This window comes from Rhinoderma darwinii, unplaced genomic scaffold (genome assembly GCF_050947455.1).
Source record: "Rhinoderma darwinii isolate aRhiDar2 unplaced genomic scaffold, aRhiDar2.hap1 Scaffold_427, whole genome shotgun sequence".
NCBI classification, from domain to species: Eukaryota; Metazoa; Chordata; class Amphibia; order Anura; family Rhinodermatidae; genus Rhinoderma; species Rhinoderma darwinii.
The window spans coordinates 160,723-172,032 of record NW_027463800.1 but is presented as its reverse complement, the minus strand read 5'-3'; the positions used below and the strand labels follow the sequence as shown (position 1 = coordinate 172,032).

General features: G+C 53.1%; 1 protein-coding gene across 2 annotated transcripts in view; it reads left to right on the top strand.

Moving 5' to 3' along the window:
• The first annotated feature begins 408 nt into the window (after window positions 1-408).
• Window positions 409-11,310, top strand: part of WDR97 (WD repeat domain 97) — a 145,033-nt gene continuing 134,131 nt past the window's right edge. For both annotated transcript variants that reach the window (XM_075848569.1, XM_075848568.1), the window contains exon 1: window positions 409-488. The gene's annotated coding sequence lies outside the window, so the exon portion shown is untranslated. The remainder of the gene's footprint in view (window positions 489-11,310) is intronic.

Genomic DNA, 11,310 nt, shown 5'->3' with positions numbered 1-11,310 from the left:
CCCGCTATCTGTACCTGACTGACTAGAGACCCCACTATCTGTACCTGACTGACTAGAGACCCCGCTATCTGTACCTGACTGACTAGAGACCCCGCTATCTATACCTGACTAGAGACCCCGCTATCTATACCTGACTGACTAGAGACCCCGCTATCTATACCTGACTAGAGACCCCGCTATCTGTGCCTGACTGACTAGAGACCCCGCTATCTATACCTGACTAGAGACCCCGCTATCTATACCTGACTGACTAGAGACCCCGCTATCTATACCTGACTGACTGACTGACTGACTGACTGACTGACTGACTGACTGACTGACTGACTGGAGATCCCGCCAAATCTTCGGCAGCTTTTTCGAGCTTCGGATGATCCCGCCTCTGACGTCACGTAGCCACGCCCGTTCATCAACGTTTGTACAGCGAGCCCCGCCCCTCTCTTCGGTCTCTATGACAACAGAACGCGGTGCAGTCCGGATCCAGAACTGAGGTAATTGCTCCCCCGAACCCCGGAGAACGGGAAACTGACGCCGCCGCTACTCCTGCACCCCAATACCGAAGCCATGCAACCCAATGTCAATCTGTATAACCGTCTGCCAAGCTGAAACACAGCCCCCACATACTGCACACCCACATACTGGCCCCCACATACTGCACACCAACATACTGGCCCCCACATACTGCACACCAACATACTGACCCCCACATACTGCACACCCACATACTCACACCCACATACTGCACGCCCACATACTGACCCCCACCTACTGCACACCCACCTACTCACACCCACCTACTGCACACCCACCTACTCACACCCACCTACTGCACACCCACCTACTGGACCCTCACATACTGGACCCCCACATACTGGACCCCCACATACTGACCCCCACATACTGGACCCCCACATACTGGACCCCACATACTGGACCCTCACATACTGGACCCCCACATACTGGACCCTCACATAGTGACCCCCACATACTGACCCCCACATACTGGACCCCCACATACTGGACCCTCACATACTGGACCCCCACATACTGGACCCCCACATACTGGACCCCCACATACTGGACCCTCACATAGTGACCCCCACATACTGACCCCCACATACTGGACCCTCACATACTGGACCCTCACATACTGACCCCCACATACTGGACCCTCACATACTGACCCCCACATACTGGACCCTCACATAGTGACCCCCACATACTGACCCCCACATACTGGACCCTCACATACTGACCCCCACATACTGACCCCCACATACTGACCCCCACATACTGGACCCTCACATACTGGACCCCCACATACTGACCCCCACATACTGGACCCTCACATAGTGACCCCCACATACTGACCCCCACATACTGGACCCTCCACATACTGGACCCCACATACTGGACCCTCACATACTGGACCCTCACATACTGACCCCCACATACTGGACCCCCACATACTGGACCCTCACATACTGGACCCCACATACTGGACCCTCACATACTGACCCCCACATACTGGACCCCCACATACTGACCCCCACATACTGGACCCTCACATACTGGACCCCACATACTGGACCCTCACATACTGACCCCCACATACTGGACCCCCACATACTGGACCCTCACATACTGGACCCCCACATACTGGACCCCCACATACTGGACCCCACATACTGACCCCCACATACTGGACCCTCACATACTGGACCCTCACATACTGGACCCTCACATACTGACCCTCACATACTGGACCCTCACATACTGACCCCCACATACTGACCCCCACATACTGACCCCCACATACTGGACCCTCACATACTGGACCCTCACATACTGGACCCCCACATAGTGACCCCCACATACTGGACCCTCTTATAGTGACCCCCACATACTGACCCCCACATACTGGACCCCCACATACTGACCCCCACATACTGACCCCCACATACTGGACCCTCACATACTGGACCCTCACATACTGGACCCTCACATACTGGACCCTCACATAGTGACCCCCACATACTGGACCCTCACATAGTGACCCCCACATACTGACCCCCACATACTGGACCCTCACATACTGGACCCTCACATACTGACCCCCACATACTGGACCCCCACATACTGGACCCTCACATACTGGACCCTCACATACTGGACCCTCACATACTGGACCCCCACATACTGGACCCCCACATACTGGACCCCCACATACTGGACCCTCACATACTGGACCCTCACATACTGGACCCTCACATACTGGACCCTCACATAGTGACCCCCACATACTGGACCCTCACATAGTGACCCCCACATACTGACCCCCACATACTGGACCCTCACATACTGGACCCTCACATACTGACCCCCACATACTGGACCCCCACATACTGGACCCTCACATACTGGACCCCCACATACTGGACCCTCACATACTGGACCCTCACATACTGGACCCTCACATACTGGACCCCCACATACTGGACCCCCACATACTGACCCCCACATACTGGACCCTCACATACTGGACCCCCACATACTGGACCCTCACATACTGACCCCCACATACTGGACCCTCACATACTGGACCCCCACATACTGGACCCTCACATACTGGACCCTCACATACTGACCCTCACATACTGGACCCCCACATACTGGACCCCCACATACTGACCCCCACATACTGGACCCTCACATACTGACCCCCACATACTGGACCCCCACATACTGGACCCTCACATACTGGACCCTCACATACTGGACCCTCACATACTGGACCCTCACATACTGACCCCCACATACTGGACCCCCACATACTGGACCCTCACATACTGGACCCTCACATACTGGACCCCACATACTGGACCCCCCACATACTGACCCCCACATACTGGACCCTCACATACTGGACCCCACATACTGGACCCTCACATACTGACCCCCACATACTGGACCCTCACATAGTGACCCTCACATACTGGACCCTCACATAGTGACCCTCACATACTGGACCCTCACATACTGGACCCTCACATACTGACCCCCACATACTGGCCCCCACATACTGGACCCCCCACATACTGGACCCCCCACATACTGGACCCCCACATACTGGACCCCCACATACTGGCCCCCACATACTGGACCCCCCACATACTGGACCCCCCACATACTGGACCCTCACATACTGGCCCCCCACATACTGGTCCCCCACATACTGGACCCCCACATACTGGACCCCCACATACTGGACCCCCACATACTGGTCCCCCACATACTGGACCCTCACATACTGGACCCCCATATACTGGACCCCCACATACTGGACCCCCACATACTGGACCCCCACATACTGGCCCCCCATACTGGACCCCCATATACTGGACCCCCATATACTGGACCCTCACATACTGGCCACATATCAGGACTGGGGGTGCAGCGTGTCCTCTACATTGGGGGTGACTGCAGTGTAATTATCATCTGTAGGATATCAGGACTGGGGGTGCAGCGTCCTCTACATTGGGGGGTGACTGCAGTGTAATTATCATCTGTAGGATATCAGGACTGGGGGTGCAGCGTCCTCTACATTGGGGGGTGACTGCAGTGTAATTATCATCTGTAGGATATCAGGACTGGGGGTGCAGCGTCCTCTACATTGGGGGGCAGTGACTGCAGTGTAATCATCATCTGTAGGATATCAGGACTGGGGGTGCAGCGTCCTCTACATTGGGGGGCAGTGACTGCAGTGTAATTATCATCTGTAGGATATCAGGACTGGGGGTGCAGCGTCCTCTACATTGGGGGTGACTGCAGTGTAATTATCATCTGTAGGATATCAGGACTGGGGGTGCAGCGTCCTCTACATTGGGGGGTGACTGCAGTGTAATCATCTGTAGGATATCAGGACTGGGGGTGCAGTGTCCTCTACATTGGGGGCAGTGACTGCAGTGTAATCATCATCTGTAGGATATCAGGACTGGGGGTGCAGCGTCCTCTACATTGGGGGGCAGTGACTGCAGTGTAATTATCATCTGTAGGATATCAGGACTGGGGGTGCAGCATCCTCTACATTGGGGGGCAGTGACTGCAGTGTAATCATCATCTGTAGGATATCAGGACTGGGGGTGCAGTGTCCTCTACATTGGGGGGCAGTGATTGCAGCGTAATCATCATCTGTAGGATATCAGGACTGGGGGTGCAGTGTCCTCTACATTGGGGGGTGACTGCAGTGTAATCATCATCTGTAGGATATCAGGACTGGGGGTGCAGTGTCCTCTACATTGGGGGGCAGTGACTGCAGTGTAATCATCATCTGTAGGATATCAGGACTGGGGGTGCAGCGTCCTCTACATTGGGGGGTGACTGCAGTGTAATCATCATCTGTAGGATATCAGGACTGGGGGTGCAGTTTCCTCTACATTGGGGGGCAGTGACTGCAGTGTAATCATCATCTGTAGGATATCAGGACTGGGGGTGCAGCGTCCTCTACATTGGGGGGCAGTGACTGCAGTGTAATCATCATCTGTAGGATATCAGGACTGGGGGTGCAGTGTCCTCTACATTGGGGGGCAGTGACTGCAGTGTAATCATCTGTAGGATATCAGGACTGGGGGTGCAGCGTCCTCTACATTGGGGTGCAGTGACTGCAGTGTAATCATCATCTGTAGGATATCAGAACTGGGGGTGCAGTGTCCTCTACATTGGGGGGCAGTGACTGCAGTGTAATTATCATCTGTAGGATATCAGGACTGGGGGTGCAGCGTCCTCTACATTGGGGGATGACTGCAGTGTAATTATCATCTGTAGGATATCAGGACTGGGGGTGCAGCGTCCTCTACATTGGGGGGCAGTGACTGCAGTGTAATTATCATCTGTAGGATATCAGGACTGGGGGTGCAGCGTCCTCTACATTGGGGGGTGACTGCAGTGTAATTATCATCTGTAGGATATCAGGACTGGGGGTGCAGCGTCCTCTACATTGGGGGGCAGTGACTGCAGTGTAATCATCATCTGTAGGATATCAGGACTGGGGGTGCAGTTTCCTCTACATTGGGGGGCAGTGACTGCAGTGTAATCATCATCTGTAGGATATCAGGACTGGGGGTGCAGCGTCCTCTACATTGGGGGGCAGTGACTGCAGTGTAATCATCATCTGTAGGATATCAGAACTGGGGATGCAGCGTCCTCTACATTGGGGGGGCAGTGACTGCAGTGTAATCATCATCTGTAGGATATCAGGACTGGGGGTGCAGCGTCCTCTACATTGGGGGGCAGTGACTGCAGTGTAATCATCATCTGTAGGATATCAGGACTGGGGGTGCAGTGTCCTCTACATTGGGGGGCAGTGTCTGCAGTGTAATCATCATCTGTAGGATATCAGGACTGGGGGTGCAGCGTCCTCTACATTGGGGGGCAGTGACTGCAGTGTAATTATCATCTGTAGGATATCAGGACTGGGGGTGCAGCATCCTCTACATTGGGGGGCAGTGACTGCAGTGTAATCATCATCTGTAGGATATCAGGACTGGGGGTGCAGTGTCCTCTACATTGGGGGGCAGTGATTGCAGCGTAATCATCATCTGTAGGATATCAGGACTGGGGGTGCAGTGTCCTCTACATTGGGGGGTGACTGCAGTGTAATCATCATCTGTAGGATATCAGGACTGGGGGTGCAGTGTCCTCTACATTGGGGGGCAGTGACTGCAGTGTAATTATCATCTGTAGGATATCAGGACTGGGGGTGCAGCGTCCTCTACATTGGGGGGCAGTGACTGCAGTGTAATTATCATCTGTAGGATATCAGGACTGGGGGTGCAGCGTCCTCTACATTGGGGGGTGACTGCAGTGTAATCATCATCTGTAGGATATCAGGACTGGGGGTGCAGCGTCCTCTACATTGGGGGGTGACTGCAGTGTAATTATCATCTGTAGGATATCAGGACTGGGGGTGCAGTGTCCTCTACATTGGGGGGCAGTGACTGCAGTGTAATCATCATCTGTAGGATATCAGGACTGGGGGTGCAGCGTCCTCTACATTGGGGGGCAGTGACTGCAGTGTAATTATCATCTGTAGGATATCAGGACTGGGGGTGCAGTGTCCTCTACATTGGGGGGCAGTGTCTGCAGTGTAATCATCATCTGTAGGATATCAGGACTGGGAGTGCAGTGTCCTCTACATTGGGGGGCAGTGTCTGCAGTGTAATCATCATCTGTAGGATATCAGGACTGGGGGTGCAGCGTCCTCTACATTGGGGGGTGACTGCAGTGTAATTATCATCTGTAGGATATCAGGACTGGGGGTGCAGCGTCCTCTACATTGGTGGGCAGTGACTGCAGTGTAATTATCATCTGTAGGATATCAGGACTGGGGGTGCAGCGTCCTCTACATTGGGGGGCAGTGACTGCAGTGTAATCATCTGTAGGATATCAGGACTGGGGGTGCAGCGTCCTCTACATTGGTGGGCAGTGACTGCAGTGTAATTATCATCTGTAGGATATCAGGACTGGGGGTGCAGCGTCCTCTACATTGGGGGGCAGTGACTGCAGTGTAATTATCATCTGTAGGATATCAGGACTGGGGGTGCAGTGTCCTCTACATTGGGGGGTGACTGCAGTGTAATTATCATCTGTAGGATATCAGGACTGGGGGTGCAGCATCCTCTACATTGGGGGGCAGTGACTGCAGTGTAATCATCATCTGTAGGATATCAGGACTGGGGGTGCAGTGTCCTCTACATTGGGGGGCAGTGACTGCAGTGTAATTATCATCTGTAGGATATCAGGACTGGGGGTGCAGTGTCCTCTACATTGGGGGGCAGTGACTGCAGTGTAATTATCATCTGTAGGATATCAGGACTGGGGGTGCAGCGTCCTCTACATTGGGGGGTGACTGCAGTGTAATCATCATCTGTAGGATATCAGGACTGGGGGTGCAGCGTCCTCTACATTGGGGGGTGCAGTGACTGCAGTGTAATTATCATCTGTAGGATATCAGGACTGGGGGTGCAGCGTCCTCTACATTGGGGGGTGACTGCAGTGTAATCATCATCTGTAGGATATCAGGACTGGGGGTGCAGCGTCCTCTACATTGGGGGGTGACTGCAGTGTAATCATCATCTGTAGGATATCAGGACTGGGGGTGCAGTGTCCTCTACATTGGGGAGCAGTGACTGCAGTGTAATCATCATCAGTAGGATATCAGGACTGGGGGTGCAGCGTCCTCTACATTGGGGGGTGACTGCAGTGTAATCATCATCTGTAGGATATCAGGACTGGGGGTGCAGTGTCCTCTACATTGGGGGGTGACTGCAGTGTAATTATCATCTGTAGGATATCAGGACTGGGGGTGCAGCGTCCTCTACATTGGGGGGCAGTGACTGCAGTGTAATTATCTGTAGGATATCAGGACTGGGGGTGCAGCGTCCTCTACATTGGGGGGCAGTGACTGCAGTGTAATTATCATCTGTAGGATATCAGGACTGGGGGTGCAGCGTCCTCTACATTGGGGGGGGGTTACTGCAGTGTAATCATCATCTGTAGGATATCAGGACTGGGGGTGCAGTGTCCTCTACATTGGGGGGTGACTGCAGTGTAATTATCATCTGTAGGATATCAGGACTGGGGGTGCAGCGTCCTCTACATTGGGGGGGGGTTACTGCAGTGTAATCATCATCTGTAGGATATCAGGACTGGGGGTGCAGTGTCCTCTACATTGGGGGGTGACTGCAGTGTAATTATCATCTGTAGGATATCAGGACTGGGGGTGCAGCGTCCTCTACATTGGGGGGCAGTGACTGCAGTGTAATCATCATCTGTAGGATATCAGGACTGGGGGTACAGTATCCTCTACATTGGGGGGCAGTGACTGCAGTGTAATTATCATCTGTAGGATATCAGGACTGGGGGTGCAGTGTCCTCTACATTGGGGGGTGACTGCAGTGTAATTATCATCTGTAGGATATCAGGACTGGGGGTGCAGTGTCCTCTACATTGGGGGGTGACTGCAGTGTAATCATCATCTGTAGGATATCAGGACTGGGGGTGCAGTGTCCTCTACATTGCTGGGCAGTGACTGCAGTGTAATCATCATCTGTAGGATATCAGGACTGGGGGTGCAGTGTCCTCTACATTGGGGGGCAGTGACTGCAATGTAATTATCATCTGTAGGATATCAGGACTGGGGGTGCAGCGTCCTCTACATTGGGGGGCAGTGTCTGCAGTGTAATCATCATCTGTAGGATATCAGGACTGGGGGTGCAGCGTCCTCTACATTGGGGGGTGACTGCAGTGTAATCATCATCAGTAGGATATCAGGACTGGGGGTGCAGTGTCCTCTACATTGGGGGGTGACTGCAGTGTAATTATCATCTGTAGGATATCAGGACTGGGGGTGCAGTGTCCTCTACATTGGGGGGTGACTGCAGTGTAATTATCATCTGTAGGATATCAGGACTGGGGGTGCAGCATCCTCTACATTGGGGGGCAGTGACTGCAGTGTAATTATCATCTGTAGGATATCAGGACTGGGGGTGCAGCGTCCTCTACATGGGGGGGGGGTTACTGCAGTGTAATCATCATCTGTAGGATATCAGGACTGGGGGTGCAGCGTCCTCTACATTGGGGGGCAGTGACTGCAGTGTAATCATCATCTGTAGGATATCAGGACTGGGGGTGCAGCGTCCTCTACATTGGGGGGTGACTGCAGTGTAATCATCATCTGTAGGATATCAGGACTAGGGGTGCAGCGTCCTCTACATTGGGGGGCAGTGACTGCAGTGTAATCATCTGTAGGATATCAGGACTGGGGGTGCAGCGTCCTCTACATTGGGGGGCAGTGACTGCAGTGTAATCATCATCTGTAGGATATCAGGACTGGGGGTGCAGCGTCCTCTACATTGGGGGGTGACTGCAGTGTAATTATCATCTGTAGGATATCAGGACTGGGGGTGCAGCGTCCTCTACATTGGGGGGCAGTGACTGCAGTGTAATCATCATCTGTAGGATATCAGGACTGGGGGTGCAGTGTCCTCTACATTGGGGGGTGTCTGCAGTGTAATCATCTGTAGGATATCAGGACTGGGGATGCAGCGTCCTCTACATTGGGGGGCAGTGACTGCAGTGTAATTATCATCTGTAGGATATCAGGACTGGGGGTGCAGTGTCCTCTACATTGGGGGGCAGTGACTGCAGTGTAATCATCATCTGTAGGATATCAGGACTGGGGGTGCAGTGTCCTCTACATGGGGGGGGGGTTACTGCAGTGTAATCATCATCTGTAGGATATCAGGACTGGGGGTGCAGCGTCCTCTACATTGGGGGGCAGTGACTGCAGTGTAATCATCATCTGTAGGATATCAGGACTGGGGGTGCAGTGTCCTCTACATTGGGGGGTGTCTGCAGTGTAATTATCATCTGTAGGATATCAGGACTGGGGGTGCAGCGTCCTCTACATTAGGGGGTGTCTGCAGTGTAATCATCTGTAGGATATCAGGACTGGGGATGCAGCGTCCTCTACATTGGGGGGTGTCTGCAGTGTAATCATCTGTAGGATATCAGGACTGGGGGTGCAGTGTCCTCTACATTGGGGGGCAGTGACTGCATTGTAATCATCTGTAGGATATCAGGACTGGGGGTGCAGCGTCCTCTACATTGGGGGGTGTCTGCAGTGTAATCATCATCTGTAGGATATCAGGACTGGGGGTGCAGTGTCCTCTACATTGGGGGGTGACTGCAGTGTAATCATCATCTGTAGGATATCAGGACTGGGGGTGCAGTGTCCTCTACATTGGGGGGTGACTGCAGTGTAATCATCATCTGTAGGATATCAGGACTGGGGGTGCAGTGTCCTCTACATTGGGGGGTGACTGCAGTGTAATCATCATCTGTAGGATATCAGGACTGGGGGTGCAGCGTCCTCTACATTGGGGGGCAGTGACTGCAGTGTAATCATCTGTAGGATATCAGGACTGGGGGTGCAGTGTCCTCTACATTGGGGGGCAGTGACTGCAGTGTAATTATCATCTGTAGGATATCAGGACTGGGGGTGCAGCGTCCTCTACATTGGGGGGTGACTGCAGTGTAATTATCATCTGTAGGATATCAGGACTGGGGGTGCAGAGTCCTCTACATTGGGGGGCAGTGACTGCAGTGTAATTATCATCTGTAGGATATCAGGACTGGGGGTGCAGCGTCCTCTACATTGGGGGTGACTGCAGTGTAATCATCATCTGTAGGATATCAGGACTGGGGGTGCAGCGTCCTCTACATTGGGGGGCAGTGACTGCAGTGTAATTATCATCTGTAGGATATCAGGACTGGGGGTGCAGCGTCCTCTACATTGGGGGGTGACTGCAGTGTAATTATCATCTGTAGGATATCAGGACTGGGGGTGCAGAGTCCTCTACATTGGGGGGTGCAGTGACTGCAGTGTAATTATCATCTGTAGGATATCAGGACTGGGGGTGCAGCGTCCTCTACATTGGGGGGGCAGTGACTGTAGTGTAATTATCATCTGTAGGATATCAGGACTGGGGGTGCAGCGTCCTCTACATTGGGGGTGACTGCAGTGTAATCATCATCTGTAGGATATCAGGACTGGGGGTGCAGTGTCCTCTACATTGGGGGACAGTGACTGTAGTGTAATTATCATCTGTAGGATATCAGGACTGGGGGTGCAGCGTCCTCTACATTGGGGAGCAGTGACTGCAGTGTAATTATCATCTGTAGGATATCAGGACTGGGGGTGCAGCGTCTTCTACATTGGGGGGGGTGACTGCAGTGTAATTATCTGTAGGATATCAGGACTGGGGGTGCAGCGTCCTCTACATTGGGGGGTGACTGCAGTGTAATCATCATCTGTAGGATATCAGGACTGGGGGTGCAGCGTCCTCTACATTGGGGGGTGACTGCAGTGTAATCATCATCTGTAGGATATCAGGATTGGGGGTGCAGTGTCCTCTACATTGGGGGGTGACTGCAGTGTAATCATCATCTGTAGGATATCAGGACTGGGGGTGCAGCGTCCTCTACATTGGGGGCATTGACTGCAGTGTAATCATCATCTGTAGGATATCAGGACTGGGGGTGCAGCGTCCTCTACATTGGGGGCATTGACTGCAGTGTAATCATCATCTGTAGGATATCAGGACTGGGGGTGCAGCGTCCTCTACATTAGGGGGTGTCTGCAGTGTAATCATCTGTAGGATATCAGGACTGGGGATGCAGCGTCCTCTACATTGGGGGGTGTCTGCAGTGTAATCATCTGTAGGATATCAGGACTGGGGGTGCAGTGTCCTC